This window comes from Macadamia integrifolia, unplaced genomic scaffold (genome assembly GCF_013358625.1).
Source record: "Macadamia integrifolia cultivar HAES 741 unplaced genomic scaffold, SCU_Mint_v3 scaffold3384, whole genome shotgun sequence".
NCBI lineage: Eukaryota > Viridiplantae > Streptophyta > Magnoliopsida > Proteales > Proteaceae > Macadamia > Macadamia integrifolia.
In genome coordinates, this window is record NW_024869450.1 from 1 (window position 1) to 18311 (window position 18311).

The 18311-nt window shown below is 33.8% G+C and overlaps 1 long non-coding RNA gene across 2 annotated transcripts; it reads left to right on the plus strand.

Moving 5' to 3' along the window:
* Nucleotides 1-1488: 1488 nt before the first annotated feature.
* Nucleotides 1489-5253, plus strand: LOC122068093. Of its 2 annotated transcripts, XR_006136974.1 has the most exons (3): nt 1495-1643; nt 1726-1818; nt 4950-5253. It is a non-coding gene; the product is annotated as an uncharacterized LOC122068093 (long non-coding RNA). The 2 variants fall into 2 exon arrangements; XR_006136973.1 differs by having other exon boundaries at nt 1489-1818.
* Nucleotides 5254-18311: the final 13058 nt, after the last annotated feature.

An 18311-nucleotide genomic window follows, 5' to 3' on the forward strand; every position in this document is an offset into this window, starting at 1 on the left:
TGGGGTTAGTGACCCAAGTAGGTACAAAGAGGGAGCAAGTCATGAGGTGGATAAATTTTATAGACTGGTACAAGATCCAGAGAAAGAATTGTATCCAGGATGTAAGGATTTCAGCAAATTGTCATTCCTTATTCAATTATACCATATAAGTGTCTTTGAAAATGGAGTAACAAGTCATTCTCCATGTTGCTGGAATTATTGAAGAAAGCATTTCCCCCAGAGAATACTACACCAAAATCTTTATATGAAGCATAGAAGATCATTAAAAAATTGGGGCTAACCTACAAAAAAATTGATGCATGTCCTAATGATTGCATGTTGTACTGGAATGAGGCATCGAATTTTGAGTTATGTGGCAAATGTGGTACTCCAAGGTATGGAGTAAATGAAGCAATAGGGCGCAAACGTTCAGCAAAAACATTGCGCCATTTCCCTTTGAAACCGAGGCTGCAAAGATTATACATGTCATCCACAACATTAGCTGAAATGAGATGACATAAAGAATAGCGTACGGATGATGGGTAGTTACGTCATCCTGCAGACTCAGAAGCCTGGAAAGAATTTAAAAAACAACATCCAACATTCAGTGTGAATGCTCGAAATGTTAGACTTGAACTAGCTACTGATGGCTTTAGTACTTTTGGTTTAAAGAGCAGTGGGCACAACACATGGCCTATTGTTGTTGTACCATATAACATGCCTCATGCATGTATATGAAACAACCATCATTTATTTTGACATTGTTAACTTCAGGTCCTAGACAACCGGGGAATGAAATAGATGTGTTTTTATAGCTATGATGCATATAAGAAAGAGTCTTTCAAATTACATGCATGTCTTTTATGGACCATAAATGATTTTTTTGCCTATGCTAACCTGTCAGGTTGGAGCACCAAAGGTGCATTTGCTTGTCCATGTTGCAACAAAAATACATTGTCAACTTGGTTGAAATATGGTGGTAAGCATTGTTACCTAGGTAGTCGTCAATTCCTCGACATGAATCATAAATTTTTGAGGGATAAGAGATCCTTTAATGGTCATAAAGAGTTTAGGGAACCACCAAAGCCACCTTCAGGTAGTGACATGCTAGAGCAGTTGGAGGGTGTTCAATTTCCTACATTTGGGAAGCCTCCTATGGTCAAGGGGATTCGCTACAACTTCTTTGCCAAGTGGCCAAAAGGTAAAATTATGACCAATCGTTATCACCAAGGGGTTGGTAAGGAGGCATCACGATTACTTACATGGATGGGCACAATGTAAGGACACCTACCACGATGCCACTAAATTATTGGGAATGGCGAAAAGTTCCTTAACACTATAAAGAATCAGTTTGGGAAAAAGTTTATGGTATGGTGACACCAACATTAACATTTTTAATGTATGATTTTTGTAAAGTGTTTTTATTTTAATTTTTTTAATTAATATACTACATTATTCTGTAGGACTATTATGAAATTGAAATTTTAGCAAAAAAATGGGTTATTCGAAACATGGGTATTCAGTGGAAGGACTTCAGGCTTGAATTAAAAGAAATATATGATAAATCAATAACGATTGATGAATGCTTTGCAAAACGTGATGTCCATGTTCTATTGGATCAATGAAAATACCTTATAGATATGTGGGGTGATGTGAAGTATCAGGTAATGATGCCTATACAAACCTGTTACATGTTTTCGTATTTGCTTCTCGAATATTGTATGATTTGTGTTTTCACTATGATAGGAAATGTGTTCGCGGAATAAAGAGAATACAAAGCAATAGAAAATGAGTCACACTGCGGGCTGACAAAGTTTTGCCCAAGTTTTTGATGAAAAGGTTAGTTTCGTATCTTGTGAACTACACTTTATTAGATCATTTGAAGAACTGATGATGGTATATTTTGTATTTTTTTATCCTTTTTTTTTATTTGATCAGCTTCAGGAGATTGGTGAAGAACCGTTAAAGATTGATTTTTACAAGATAACACATGTGAAAAAGAACTAAGAACTTAGAACTTGTTGATGAAGAATCAGCCAAAAAGCTGGTATATATTGTGTTTTTTATTCATAGTTACTAGGTCCTTGATCATTGTTGGTAACTTGCTTGGTTTGCAATAATTTGTAGAAAGAGATGGAAGATAAGTTAGCGGCGATGCCAGTAGTATTACAGAAAAACAAAGAGACTCGTGAATCCATATGGATACAATCATTTGGTGAGGAATCTCATGGCTGAGTGCGCCTAGTTGGAGTTGGGGTAAACCCAAAAGACCTTGAATCGTAGAAAAGTAATGCTGCACTCAAACGGAAGAACAAGGAGTTGCAAAATAAAGTGGAGATTCTAGAGAAGTTGGAATTAGAAAGGAAGCAGAATGAAGATGTGATTAGCAGTATGCAATCACTAATTGAAAAACTTACCCAACTCTTCATGAATAGAAGCTCACAAGATTCAGTTAATCTAGATAAAGATTAGCTCTTCTCAATTTTGATGTTAGAGATTATAGTTTTATCGATAACGATATCCATAAGTTTGTGATATCTTTTGTTTTGAAAAACTAGGAAGTAACTAATGGAGAATTCAGCTTCTACATGAATCTTATACATTTCCAACTCTTGGGTAAAACAATTCTTCCTCTTATACATGAAAGTATATATGTTAATTTTATATTTTGATTTGCTTCATTTTGTACATGTAATAAAGCGTCTGAGGTTATTTTGTAGGAAAGTAGAATAACTCCTCTGATTTCATGATGGGCATATCGTCCCTTTTTCTCTTCTTATTCTTCAGTTTAACTTTTGTATGAAATCATTTTCTGCAATAAAAAAAGGGGGTGGAGGATTTGTATAATAACTACAGACAGTATGATTTCTACATCTTCTTGGTTAAATGATCAATCAACTAGGGAGAAGTTTTGCATCCAATAATAGCAATGCTTGCCATGACAAGGTCTGTAATTTCTCTAGCCAATGGTGGTCCACTAGTGATCAGAAATCTGACCACGAGATAATTATCAGAAATTCTCACAATACTGGTAACACTACTTGTCCCAGGCAGACTCAAACATTGCTTTGGCTGATAGGAACATATTTCTTCTGATCATTGATGTCTAGTAGCAAATAACAATCATGTCTAGTTGGTGTATCTAAAGAAGTTCTAAGCAAATCTGAAGGAAAGCGACATTCATAGAGCAATCCTTGGTGGTGGATCAAGGAGTTCAAGCACCCCATGAGCAGGGTAAGAAATCTAGTTTGAGAACTTGGGAAAAGAGGAAGGACAAAGAAGATTTACAATGTCATAAAATTTCTAGAACTGAAGCTAAGGAGAGAGTATAGAAAGCACAGACTAAGATATATGAGGATTTCAATGATAAATTAGGCACCAAAAGAGGGTGAAAAAACTGTAGACGATGTGAACCCGGTTCCAAACATCACTGTCTTCAAGGTTTCTATCATTCAATACCTCTGAAACGCTGATGAGACCTGGTGAGTCAAAAACAGTTCCAGAGTAGATCTCATCGCTTATTAGATAGAAATCTTTTTCAGAAACGAAGTCGATTAGGCGATTAAGCTCTTCTCAACTTATAGTTGTGCCTAATGGGTTTGAAGGGTTGGTGATGAGAACACCTTTAACCTTCAAATTATTTTTTTGGGCTTGTCTGTAAGCTTCATCCAATGCAGATTGTGTGATTTGGAAGTTGTTGGAGCTTGAGCAATGTATTGGGACTATCTCCACCCCAGTTCTCCATTTCAGATCTTTATCAAACCTACATATTGAAGGCGAGTTTAAATGATCGAGTACTTGTCTACTTTCTTAATAAGAGAAGAAGCACAAGAAAGAGAATAGAATAGTACCCTGGGTAGTAGAGAGTGGGGAGAAGGAATGCTTCCCCTGGTTCAGCTAAGCAAAACATGAGTCTCGTTAGTTGAAGTTGAACCAGCAGTGAGGACTAGCTTCTTAGGATCAAAGCTGACTAACTTGAAGCATCTGGGTTCTTGGATAGCCATGATTCGAGGAGATCGAAGGATAGCTGATGATGATCGAAAAAGAGTTAAGATTTATAACAGAGTAATGGAGATGAGTACCAACATAGAGATACTCGATCTCAAGTGGCAGGGGAATCTGAGTTGAAAATATGGAACTCAAAATCCAAAAAAAAAACCTTGACCAAAGGCCCAACCCAAGGCTTATTTCCAGTAAAATAATCCCACTTCAGTAATTTATCTACATCAAGGAGCTTGGTATTTCCAAATGAGTCTGTCCGTTCTTTGTGTTACTTAAAAAGGACGATTGGTAGTCGTCCAGAAAACAGATTCAAAGCCCCTTGTCGGCTTGTCCTATTCAGTTCTATTTGAATTGGGAGCTCATGATTAGGAGATTAAGATCTGGTTCTTCATGTCTTGTAGCATTCCTGTCTCAATATTTAGAAATCAAGGTGTGGCCTTTCTGTATATTATAAGAGGGTCTTGATTATCCCCCCCCCCCCCCCCCGCGTGTTCCTTCTGCTTCAATAAGTTTCTTCATTATCAGAAAAGTGGGTAAAAGACTATCCCTAGAATCCTGTTCCTAAGGCAGAATTCTTCTTGGTTAACTAGAATCCTGTTCCTAAAAGAGACAGTATGATTGCTACATCTTCTTGGTTAACTAGAATTCTTCATTACTTCCAGACTATATGTCCAATCTTAATGAGAATTTTGTTTCTATTGTCTTTGTTTTTTTTTTCAGTTATAGATTTTGAATCTTAATGAGAATTTTGCTTGTATTGTATTGTATTTTTTTTTTTTTAGTTACAGATTCTGAATCTTAATGAAAATTTGCTTCTACTGTCTTTTTTGTTTTCATTTTTAGATTCTGAATCTTAATGAAAAGTTGCTTCAACTGTCATTGTCCTTTTCAGTTACCTTTGAATACCTAAGATGTTCTTATTAATTAGATAAATATGCTTGTTGACTGAAAATTTGTTATATGTGCAGGTTGACATAATTGAGATGAATTTCTCTTATTCTAAGGGTTTATGAGATAGAAAATGAGGGCATTATGCTAATAGGAGAAGTGAATGAGATCCAAGACCTTTACAAATCAAATTTGATTTACATTTCACGTGATAGGAAAAATGTATCTTGCTACTTTGAGTACAATGGTTTCATAGTGTTTTCAATTTCTTTTGCTTAGGCTTAGAGAACTGAGTCTATAGAACAATATTTTGAAATGATCCACAATCATCTTCTCTTTTGTCAAAACTTGTTTAATCATCTCAATCATTTCCTCTTTTGTCAAGACTTCTTGTTGAATATTATTTGTTTCTTTTGGTTGGGTGAGTGTGGAGGGTCTATAATTGTCTAAATCTATGCAAAAGGGCAATAGCCTTAAAGGGTCTTCAGGTGGCAAAGATTGGTGCATTATAATTTAAGAAAAAAAAAAAAACCCTATAGAGGCGGTAATAAAAACTAGTGAATAATCATATCATTAGCGGCGGTAAACAATCCGTCCCAATATATGTTTTTAGTGGCAGTATGTATTCTACCCCTACAGCGACAGTAAAAAGCTGCCCCTAAAGAGCGTTTTTTTTAAAGAGCATTTTTTTTATAGATTAGAATCAAATGTAGAAAACTATTTCTTTCAACACAGTGAAACTATTTATTTATTAATTTAATTTTTTTTGTCCAAAGTCGCATCGTTTACAATCGTTGAATGAAGAGTAATTCATTTTAACCATCCACAAGTTATATTCAAAGTATTTAAACATGTATGAACTTAGTTGAAATATTATATAACTCTCATAACTTTCCAACTTTCCATGCAATATAATTGATGCTTGGAAAGTTCTCTCTCTCTCTCTCTCTCTCACAGACACACAAATTTTTCCTAAATCATTTAATCAATCATGCCATTGAATTACTGATATAAGGCCTTTATTTTATTTTATTTTTTTCGCTAAGATCATTGTATAAAAAAAATTATGATGTACAAAAAAGAGGGAAAAACAATTAGGCATCAAAACAGAAAAACTTAGCTGGATCTGACTCCCACCTTTGGCATTGCCATAAGCAGGAGACAAAACCAGCACAAGAGAAATTTATAAAGCAAGGGCTTTAGCAGTAGTGGAATCTCGATCTTCTATTGACATCAGCTCTTAAATCATCTTCCACCAGCAACTGCGAAGAGTTGGGCACCACTGAAAGATTCTGACTTTACCACCGACTTTGCCATTGAATAAATAAGCACCATTATGTAGCCCGCCTACAAGCTAGTCAATTATGATGAAACTTGGCCCAAACGACTGTAAACCAAACTAAAATCTCCTTAATATATCCGAAATTTCAGTTGTCTTCCACGTTATCAATCCTATTTGTTTTGTATAAAACTAAATATGGAGAGGGCAAAGAATATCAAGTGAAGGTCATCCAAAATCATTTAATGGAGAATAATCTTATTTAATCATCCATAAGTCATGTTCAATTTGCTCAAACATGTGGTTGAAATATTATGGAACTCTCTTGTATCAGTCACAAATGGTTGGCATCATGTACCATTTACAAAAGAATAATTAATGTACCAACAAATTAGGTGAAAAATTATCTACCAATACCTGTTGTTGGATTTGGACAAGATTACACAACATTTCCCAAAACCATCTAGTCCTTTGTTTTGAAATTTATTTACAGATTATTTAATTGTGCTAATCATTAATAAATATTTGATTGAGATTTAAGTTGTATTGTTCATTGTCAAGATGCCTACTCTGTTGATGGCAATGTCGAAGGTGGAGTAAAATCCTATTTTTAGATTTTTTTTTTAATCGATCTAGGGATTCCTAGAACTAATATCATGTACCATTCTATTATTATTATTATTATTATTATTATTATTATTATTATTATTATTATTATTATTATTATTATTTAATTTTTTATTTTTTTTTTGAGATCAGAGAAGAATGTTTTTAGGAAAGAATGAAAGAATTACAAGACAACCAAACTGAAGAAAAAAATATATATATTCAGACTGCTTTCCACCTTTGGTATGGCCATCAATAGACAAGCAATCCAGATCAAATAAATACTGATTTAATCAATGAACTAGAAATCAACTAAATCTAAGACGACGCGAATATGTGCATCCTAATTATTATTTTCCAAAGAAAATCTTGGATGTCAAATAATAGGAGATCTTATTGTTGAAGCATACTTAGCCCGACCATTACCAACAGAGTTCGCTTCCCGATAATTGTGGGGTAATCATTTATGAAATGTTATCCAAAAAAAAAAAAAAACCATCTTTGATGAAAGCACCATGGAATATAATTATTTTAATGCAAAAAATAATAGATTAAGAGTCACTTTCAGCCCAAATTGAGTATAAATTCAACCTCTCGCAATTTTGATTCTTTCAAAAAATGCTACAAACTCTGCCCAGATGTTGGATGCACTTCCTTCAAATAAAGCAAAACATCGCAATAGCTCTCCCCATGAACTCGTCAGAATGCCTCCAGCAACGGAGTGCCAGGGCAACCTAGAGAACACCCATGGATATTTATTTTTACACAACCAACATCTGAGCGGAACCACCTTACCTCTATGATAATTTGAAGGGGTTGTTTAGAGCAAGAGATCCATAACTTCTAAAAAATTAAAAGATCAGTTTCAAACCAGATATAGATTGGAACACATGTTGAAAAGTCCTGATATATATTATATTAATATATAGTTTGCTAACTTATAGAAATAATAATAATAATAATAGAAGACTATAAAATCAAGAGCACAATTCAGTACTTGACAAATATATAATATCATTGCCATTAGGAAACGCTGAAGGATGATGGTTTCAAGAGGTTCTTGCTCTCTAAGAACCTTAGTGTAAATCGTCAAAGAAAGGTTTTAGTACATGCCCAAAAGCACGATGACCATGGTGAATACATTAAAGCTGAGTATGATTCTTACATTCTAGAAATGGTGGTACAGTTGGGCCATTTTGGTTTGCCAAACGTACTGTTAATGGAGCCAAAAGAGGTGAACGACTTGCAAAGCCTCCTAGACAATACCAATGCTGAATTGGCGAAGAAGGGTAATGAGCTTAATGAATTGCAAAACCTCATGGACAATACCAAATCTAAATTAGCGAAAAGAATGATGTGTTCAATGAATTGTAGAGAAAGATTCACGACTACTGGCATCATAAACAGTTTTGACTCACTATCATTGCAATCACAAACTCAATGAAGTGAGTTTTCATTGACTTTGGTCTTGAACCAATAGCAAGTGGAGATCCAGAATTTGTGCTGAAGTTTTTTGAGATGTTACATGATCAGATCTTTCACAAAGAATTCGGTGTCACTTTCATAGTAGCCACGAATGGAATACTGTCCTTGATTGCAAGTATATTTGAGAAACGCACTAGTCTAAGCACATGGAAACAAAGAATAGTACTCCAGCCTGTCTCATTGACCTATTTACCTTAAGTCGCTTTTTTGCTTCCCACTCTTTATTGATGGTAGTGTTACAGTGAGGGATTTCAATTTGATGAATGAGGATGACCTCCCAGTTATTTTTCAGGATTCTGCAGCAAATGTGGCTAAGCTTAAGAAGAATAAGGATATGGGTACAAATCAATCGGTACATGACAAAATTTCCATCTTCTATGGGTATTTCAGCATTCCAACAGTGGTGATGTTCAAGGGTATTTTGATAAACCATACCAAATAAGATCATGATGAAACTTCAAATAGCCAAACATACCATTAATTATAAAAAAGTTTAATTTTGGTTTGTCCAAGCCAATGGAGTAGGTATATATGAAAAGGAGCCTAGAAGTCCTGAATTGCAAGACAATTTAGACGTTGTCAAATTCGTCCCTCCCCAGGTCTTAGGTGACCCAACCTTCTTCTTAGAGTTTTTTGCGAAGGATGAATCAAACCTTCGTAAATTAGACGGGGACATATCTCAAGTTTGATTTTATTGCTACCTGGCTTTTAGGACAAGCTATTCTTTTAAGCAGGTGCAATTTGATGTAAATTCAAGTCCTATAGAAATAGTACAAATAGAAGTTTCATTACCTAAGCGATACGGACGTGGAGGTATGACTATTTAATTATTCCGTCTATTGCATTGTAACTGAAGCTGTAGGTATTGACCGCATTTTCACATTCAAGGAACTTTGTTTTCTTGGGAAAATATCAAAAGCTTCTAGTACTTTCTGGAGAATGCTTTGGTCAATGTATTCTTCGAACAAACACAACATGAGGGGAGTTGTTATATGGATGCTTTAGAAACAACCTCCTTTGTTTCAAAAGCAGAAAATGTAATTTATGTGGGACAATGATAAAAAGACAGATCTAGAATTTATTTAGTGGAAAAATCTTGTTGTAATCCAGATTGGTAAAAGAAAAAAGTTAAATTAACATAGTCCTCTTATTCATCTATTATATTATCAAGATGAGGACGTAATTAAGAACCAGTTAGTTACATTTAAAGGCATCGTTCCATCAACCACCAAGTGCGCAAAAACATTGGCTAAAGGGATGAAATATTGTCTGACAAAATCCCTTGCTAGATGGGTATTTTGTTGTGCACATGAGTTGGCATTCTCTGTCGCTCCGGCAGCCCCTATAGATTGGTTGATGCACTCTGCGTCCACCTTGAACTTCTTTTCATCAACTAAATACAATACATAAAAGCTTTCATTAGCCGTGAACAAACCCTACTTCATATTAAAACTAAAAATTGAATCAGACTCCGATCATTCCTTTGACAACTTTTGTTGGCTCAGTTTCCACCATGGTTTTAAGTATTGGTATTATATCGATCATATTATATTGGTATCAGCTGAGATCGATTCTTGATCTTTGACCGATCTAGATCGGTTATCCTTATCATTTTAGGGGTAAACAGTAAAAAAACATACTTTCTCTGAAAAACAAGGGGTTAAAGTGACCAATATCTACCGATCCTCTCAGGTATTAATCCGATCCAAATCGTACCAATACGATAGACTAAATCCATGGTTCCCACAGCAGTAGAAAATAAAAACTGAGGAAAGAGAAAAATTGGGGAATTTGAAAGGTATTCTTTGATGAAGCAACCCAATTTGGGCTCCAAACGTACACCAATATAAGTGTATTAATCATCACATAAATAGTATGGCATGGCTGTATACAAAATTATAGAGGCATTTTGTTTCTATATAATTCCACAATTGAATTGGGAAATAGGGTTTTGAGAAATATACCTGAGGTGACAATAAGGAATGCAAGAAGGAGGTAAAAGAAAGCAGAAAGCTTTGCCATCTTTGAAACAAAAACTGCTTTTTGGTTTCACTACAATGTTTTCAGTCACATTTCTCTTGTAATCACCTAAGGCCCTTATATAGCTTTTGAGGTTTTCCATTCCAACCGAAACTTGTTTGAGTTTCTACTGAAAAAACAAGAAAACGGTTTGGATTGTTTCCATTTTTCACTTGGATTCTGTACCTGTAAAGTAAGTTTCCTGGCTCTACCTTCTAATACAATCCCATATTCTCATACCACCACTTCCCTACATCTCTCCATCATCATCATCTTCTCATATACCATTATTCCTCACCCCATTACACATGAAAGCTTAAAAACCAATTTTTGTCGGACAGATTAGCAGAGCATGCAGCTGTTAATAGAAGTTCATCTATTTGGGATATTGTAACTTCGTCTGTAAATTTTGACTTTAACTAGGACGGACAAAGGAGACCTAGATATAGGTTTATGTAAAGAGTCTTCTTTTTCTTCGCTGATTGGATTGTTGTCATGCTGATGGCCATGCCGAAGATGGGAGCAATCTAATAGTTTTGTTTAGCATTGTTTATTTTTCATTGCTGATCTTTAGCAGAAAGAGAAAAAAAAAATTTTGAGCTTATCCTGCATAGTTATTTATCATACATCATTTCCCAATAAAATCATAATTTTTCCTTTTTTATTATTCAAAAAAAAAAAAATGATTTCCTGCTAACATGCATTTTTTGGAGGAAAAAAACATCACTACACAAAGAAAAACCCAGTTTTGAGCTAATGATGCACAATTATTATCGTACATCATTCCCATAATATTACTAATTTTTTATTTTTTTCATATTCTTTATTACTTAAAAATCTAAGAATATTATTTCCTTTAAACATGCATTATTGAGAAAAAATAAAATAAAATCAAATACGCTTACTAAAAACTCCAAAGTTTGTATATGATGAACTCATTCATCAATCCTATAAAATTATAGAATTTTCTATTATTATTTATATACTCCAAGAAAAATATTTTTCCATCATATATCTTGCATTAATTTGGTTTTGGAAAAATAGCAATCAATAGCTAAAAATACAAAACAATCAAACATGTAGACTTCTAACTATGATCTACATCATTATAAAAAATATCATAATAATAGAATGATAAATTTTCCATAATTTATTTTAACTTATATTTCGAAATTAGAAAATAGTGTGGATGTTTGTAATCAAGAAGGTTATAACAGGACAATTTTATGCTTACAAAAATGATGTGTCAATGATTTAGAGAGGTTAAAATTGTGAAATTGCTTCCTTCCTCCTTCAACAATATTGGAATGGTATGGTAAAACGGGAGATGAGAGGGTGGGGGTTGACAATTGAGAGAATTTTCTGCTGCAAGCGACAAAGGGTTGCCAGTGGCTGGGCTAGCTTGATTTCTGCGAGAGTGTGCAGACGAAGGGTGGCAGGTGATGATCCTATCAAGAATACAATCAGAGCATGCTCGTAGAGGGATCTTTGGAAGTGAGCAAAGATGAAGGCAGCTTTGTTGATAATCAGGCCCTTATAATATGGGTGTCAATCCTAACCCCGCACTGGTTAGACCGATCAGACCCAAACATTTAAAGATCGGCTTAATCTGTACTGATTATTAAATGTGTCGGGTTCAAGCCCGGACCATTTATAAACAGGTAGTACACGGTGCAAGGGGTAAGCCCAACAGCTGCCCGACCAGCCCGACCCGTTTACTAGCCCTAATCAGCCCAACACATTTAGGCCGACCGTTTATATGTATATTTTGAATATTTTGGATAGAATAGAGTATATATTGATATTTTTATCAATTATTTAATGTAATTAAGTGCAATATATTTTCTAAATTGTTTATGATTTAATGAAATATATTAAAATATCTTAAGGTTTTATCAGTACATTACCCTATTTAAGGCTTGATTATAACCTGATTAGCTGGATTAGGAGAATATCAATTAGAGCTCGAAACCCGATCAAACTTGACACAAGACCGATCAAGACCGACTCATTCCTCAAATAGGTTCATACTTCAACTTTATAGGCCCGCCAGACCCAATCAAGACTGACCCGACCGGACCGAATGACACCCCTACCTTATAATACTCACTGAAGTTGTCCACAAATGAGAGACGCGAGAAGCGACCAACAATGGAGAAGAATCCTTGGCCATAGATAACAACGCCATCTTTATTTCTTGAAACATTGGGATCAAGTACAAGAAATATGGTTGTTTGTCGTTGATCTTGCATCTGCTCTCATGGTTTTCAAAGAATGGTATGAGGTAGTTGTTGGATTTATCTGTAACATAAAATAAAAAATAAATTGATAAATCCATATTTTAACGGACTACATTTTGACTACACCTCTTATGTCCTCCTCTATCGTACGAAATTCATATATTCCTATTATTATATGTGTATAATTGAAAGTGAGGAGGGAGAAACCAATCCCCATTAAAGGCTCAAATCTAAGATTGCAGTCGTCGCAGTCGGAAAAGCATCTATGGCCGCTCCAATCTCTGTCGGAATCTATGTCTCATTGGTGAATGGCAAGTAATTTATTCCTTTAGGAACTAAGGATTTGATTTATAGTTTATTAACATTATCATGTAATTTAGGAATATATTAAAATGATCAATTATTATAGTGGGATATCCTTAATTATGGGACGTAATGGGACTCAATTAAAATGATCTTTATCACTCATAGTAGATAATGGGACTTAATTAAAGTGATTACTATCAATTTATTAGATCTGGAATTAGTTTAGAACAGAAGGGTTTTGGGTTAATATTGTTGAAATTCGATATTTCTTCTCCCTATCTATTCCTTACCTTGGGAGATGAAAGGAGAACAATATTTCAATAAATAGAATATTCTCCATGTTATTATGATAAATACTCCTAATGGACCTAAGCCCACAAACTTATGTGTATATCATTTAAACTTCAAAAGAGTTTGGGTTGTGCTTTAGCCCATTATGTTGTTTCATTTAGAAAATAAGAAAATAAAAAATAAACTTTAGTCCAAAATCCATTAAAGGGATTAGAGTTAGATCAAACCAAAACAAAATCGAATTAGGTTTAGCGCATCTGCTCAGAGAACTGTTTTCCATATTTTATTCACTCATTAAGCTTTTTTCAGTCTCTCTCAGCAAAAACAGAAGCTTTCTTTAGTATGGGAAAATCCTATGTGGGGACACATTTTTGTGGTACCATCATCAACTATGAAAAATTGAATCATGTACAAACTCCAACCCATCACAAAAAGATCCTCTCCAATACCAATCATTTACATCTCCATCCAAGGGTTGGGATGACTTAAGACACACATGGTACTTCAGCCCGTCTTATGGACAGTCTATTTACCTTAAGAGGATTTATCAATTTCCACTTCTTTATTGATGGTAATGTTATAGTGAAGGATCTATCTAATGAATTGGGAAGACCTCCCAATTGTCTTTCGGGATTCTACAATAGATGTGGCTGAGCTCAAGTAGAATTAGGAGATGAGTGTGAAATCAATCAGTAACATTGACAGAATCTTCATCTTTTACGGGTATTTCAACATTTCAATAGCATGGATGCTCAAGGGTCTTTTGATAGAAGCTCATGTCAACCTACCAAATGAGATCATGGTGAAACTTCAAGTACCAAAATATACCCTTAACTATGAAAGGATTTGGTTTGTCCATTCTGATTGAGCAGTTATATATGAAAAGGAGCCTACAAGTCCTGAATCGCCTAACAATCTAGAAGTTGTCAAATTCACCCCTTCTCCGATCTTAGGTGACCTGACCAACTTCTTAGAGTTTCTTGCAAAGGATGAATCGAACCTTTGTTAATGAAAAGGGGACATATCTCAAGTTTCTCCCTCCCCTCTGACTTTCTCTCCCTCTCCATTCCTCTATATCTGACTCCCCCTCCCTCACCGGCTTGGCTCACCCTCTCCCCTCCTGACCTTGGGCGGGTAGGTACTGAATTTAAGATTCAGTTCTTTATTTATAGTAGTTTTACAACTCAGTTTGGTGATTTTTTCTTAATCTATTTGATATGAACTCACAATTTAAATAGACGACAAAAAATAAAAATAAAAATGAAATATATCACCCATTATTTCTTAATGAAGGCACAAGGAACAGTTAAATTAAGGTAGTCCTCTTATTCATCTATTAGATTATTAAGATTAAGAATAAAGGCATCGTTCCATCAACCACAAAGTGTGCAAAAACATTGCTTAAAGGGCCAAATTAGTGTGTGACAAAATCCCTTGCTAGATGGGTATTCTGTTGTGCAATTGAGTTGGCATTCTCTCTCGCTCGGGCAGTCCCCTATAGATTGGTTGATGCACTCTGCATCCACCTTGAACGTCGTCTCATTAACTAAAAACAATACATAAAAGCTTTCATTAGCCATGAACAAACCCTACTTCATATTAAAATTAAGCAATTGAATCAGACTCAGATCAGTCATTGACAAATTTTGGGGGAAAATAAAAACCAAGTAAAGAGAAAAATGGGGAATTCAAACCTGATGAAGGAACCCAATATAGGGGCTTTGTGTTTCTATAATTCCACAATTGAATTGGGAAATAGGGTTTTGAGAAATATACCTGAGGTGACAATAAGGAACGCAAGGAGGTACAAGATGGGAGAGAGCTTTGCCATTCTTGAAAATAAATAAATTAGTTCTTGGTTTCACCACATTTTTTTTTTAATCACGTAAGGTCCTTATAAACTTGTTTTGGTTTCCATCTTTGACTAGGATTCTGTACCTAAAGTAGAGGTTCTTGTATATGGCTCTACCTTCTATCCTTGTCAATCCTTAAATAGCTCTCTCTTATAGTTATATTATTATATTGTATGGATATCATACTATAAATTCATATAATATTAAGAATTAATGGGAGGATTCTCCTTCCTCTTTTGTTGCTAATTCCTTTTTTGCCAACTGTTGTAATTTCTCTCCATAATCTCTATTTATCTCTTTCCTTTGTCAATCCTCTCCACTCTCACATTTCTTGTTCGTCCTTAAATCTTTTCATAATCTCTCCCTCTCCAGCCTTGTTTTGGGGATCCACGTTTTGTCTCATAATTATATTATTATATTGAATGAATATTTCTCCTACCAAAAAAATATTGAATGACTATATCTTACTATAAGTTCGTATTGATGTTGGTTTTTTCTATTTTTGCACTATGAATCAGTGTTCCTAGCGCTGCTCCTGGAGCCGCCATGAGATCTCCTATGGATTTCGAAAGTGGCTAGATGGCATGATTATAATTTGAGATTTAATTTTATTTAATACTTATAAAAAAAAAATATATGATTATATTACATATTTTAAATATGTAACTTATGCCATGCATTACATTCATGTAGCAGATTTTTTTAATTCAATTTTGATTTTGTTTACTGATGTATTGTTATTATAAGTTTCATCTATAGGGTAAAGAGATAGGTATAATCCTGGAGCTTCTAGCTTAACTTTTTGGATCCCTGACATCGTATTGACTAATTAGAGATCCAAGATGGATAAGAACATTGGACACCCATGTTGAAGATTAAGTTAATTATCATAAAGCTTGTGTGATGAATTAATTACTTTGACACTATTCCTTTTTGGCTTATATCGAAATTGGAGCTCTATTAATTGGATACTTTCTAGACTTTGAGAACACTTATAAAAATTGATAACTTAGGGGAATAAGACCTCAATTGAGGTTTTTGAAGTGCTGTCATAGGTCCCCCATCCCGCATCCTCACCCCCTAAAATAAATAATAATAATAATAATAATAAAATAAATAAATAAAAAATTATTTTTGGGTGTCATTTTCAGAATCCACACTATTACTTGATCTTATGAATAAACTTATCTCTATGGGTTTTGCTTGGCATCATCCCAATGTTGAAAATAATGTGATTTTAGTTGCCAGAAATTGGTATCTTGCAATTGGTATATCTCAAGAGAACATTTTTTTTTTTCTTTTGTTCTTTGTTCCTATTATTATTTTTTATACGTACAATTACTCAATGAAGAAATTCAGACAGAATACACAATGTTATATTTAATTATGGCTTTAGTTTATTCTATTTTCAGGTATATTTATTTATTTAATTATAAGCTTAATTTATTCTATTTGCATGTTATTGATTGAATATGCTTATGGATTGTCAAAGGAACAAATCCGATAAGATTTCAGCAGGCCAATTACCATTTTAGCCCCTATTGGCTAGTGCTATATTTTTCTTCTAGAAGACATGGGTTGAATGAGGCCCATGTGATTCTCAATATCCTAACATGCTTGGGCTTGAGGATTTTGTTACAACAAAATTTGACTTTCTTTGACTTCAGCATAACTCTCTTGTTCCTTGAATGACCAACTTTGGTTTTCTTAATCTCTATCATCCTTTGTCAAGTACACATGAACCAATCTAGGCCATATGCGCACTTTTATATATTTCTTATTTACTTATTGATATCTTTAAATGTGTTTTGTTGAAATTTCTCATAGAGCTCGGTTTTGAACATAATTGATCAGGTTTTCGAATATTCATTTGGGTTCAACTCTTACTTTCTATTGGGAAGATAAATCAAGGCAGCATTTTTGGCAAGGTAGTATGATTACACAAGGCCTAAGTGCCATTCAACGATTGTCAAATTGAATATTTATCAAGCTTCCCCACCCCCACCCCCACCCCCCCTCCCCCCTCCCACTTCTTCCTTATTATATCATATTCATATTTTGATATAAGATTTATACCTAATCCAAATCCATATTTCAGGTACACTCTAAAATAGTTGATTTTAAAGAAGGATAAGCAACTCTCTTGAGGAAGAAGTTGTTTAAAAAAATTGTGAGCAAAACCTTATAACATTCATATTTGTAAGAGTTTGTTAGACACTTGGAAAACAATTTAAATTTCCGAATATAAGAAATAACTGAAAATAAAATGAAGGTGCAATTTTTATCCAAACACACACCGTACATGCCCCAAACCAACCCATATATTGTGTTTTTACTACTATATATATATATATATCATACTACTATATAAAAGTACGTACTCCCCTTCTTAGGTATACTTTTTCAAAAAGACGAAAAAACACTGAAACAAATTTCCAAATGACAAAAAACCCCTCAAAATGGAAGACGAAACAAATAATAATTATATAATTCACTATAATTCTCTATAATTATTATTAATAATAATAAATTCACTATAATTCTCTCTCTCTCTAAACATGGAGGAGAAAGGAGAGAGTATGGAGGAAATAGAGAGAATTAAGGAGAATGGGGAGGGAATGGACAATTATGGATATATTAAAAAGGTAAATATGGAGAGAGATATACTAAAAGAAAATAAAACATCCCCACTCATCCTCTCACTGTCTTTGTTAAGTAATTTCTAATAATAATTATCTCTCTCTCTCTCAACGTGTAGGGGAGAAAAGGTAAGTAATTCCTAGAACAATTATGGAGATATTAAAAAGGTAAATATGGAGAGAAATATACAAAAAAAAAAAAAAAAAACCACTCATCTTTTCACCCCTCAAAATGGAAAATGAAACAAATAATAATTATATAATACTCTCTCCCTAAACGAGGAGGAGAAAATGGAAGTAAAACTCTTTATAATTCTCCATAATTAATAATAATAATAAATTAACTATAATTCTAATTATTATTATTACTAATAATAATAAATTCACTATAATTCTCTCTCTCTCTCTCTCTCTTTCTCTAAACATGGAGGAGAAAGGGGAAAGTAAAACTCTTTATAATTCTCCATAATTAATAATAATAAAAAATTCACTATAATTCTCTATAATTAGTATTATTAATAATAATAATTAATTCACTATAATTCTCTATAATTATTATTAATGATAATAAACTCACTATAATTCTCTCTCTCTCTAAACGTGGAGGAAAAATGAGAGAGTATAGAGGAAATAGAGAGAATTATGGAGAATGGGGAGGGAATGGACAATTATGGATATATTAAAAAGGTAAATATGGAGAGAGATATACTAAAAAAAAAAAAAA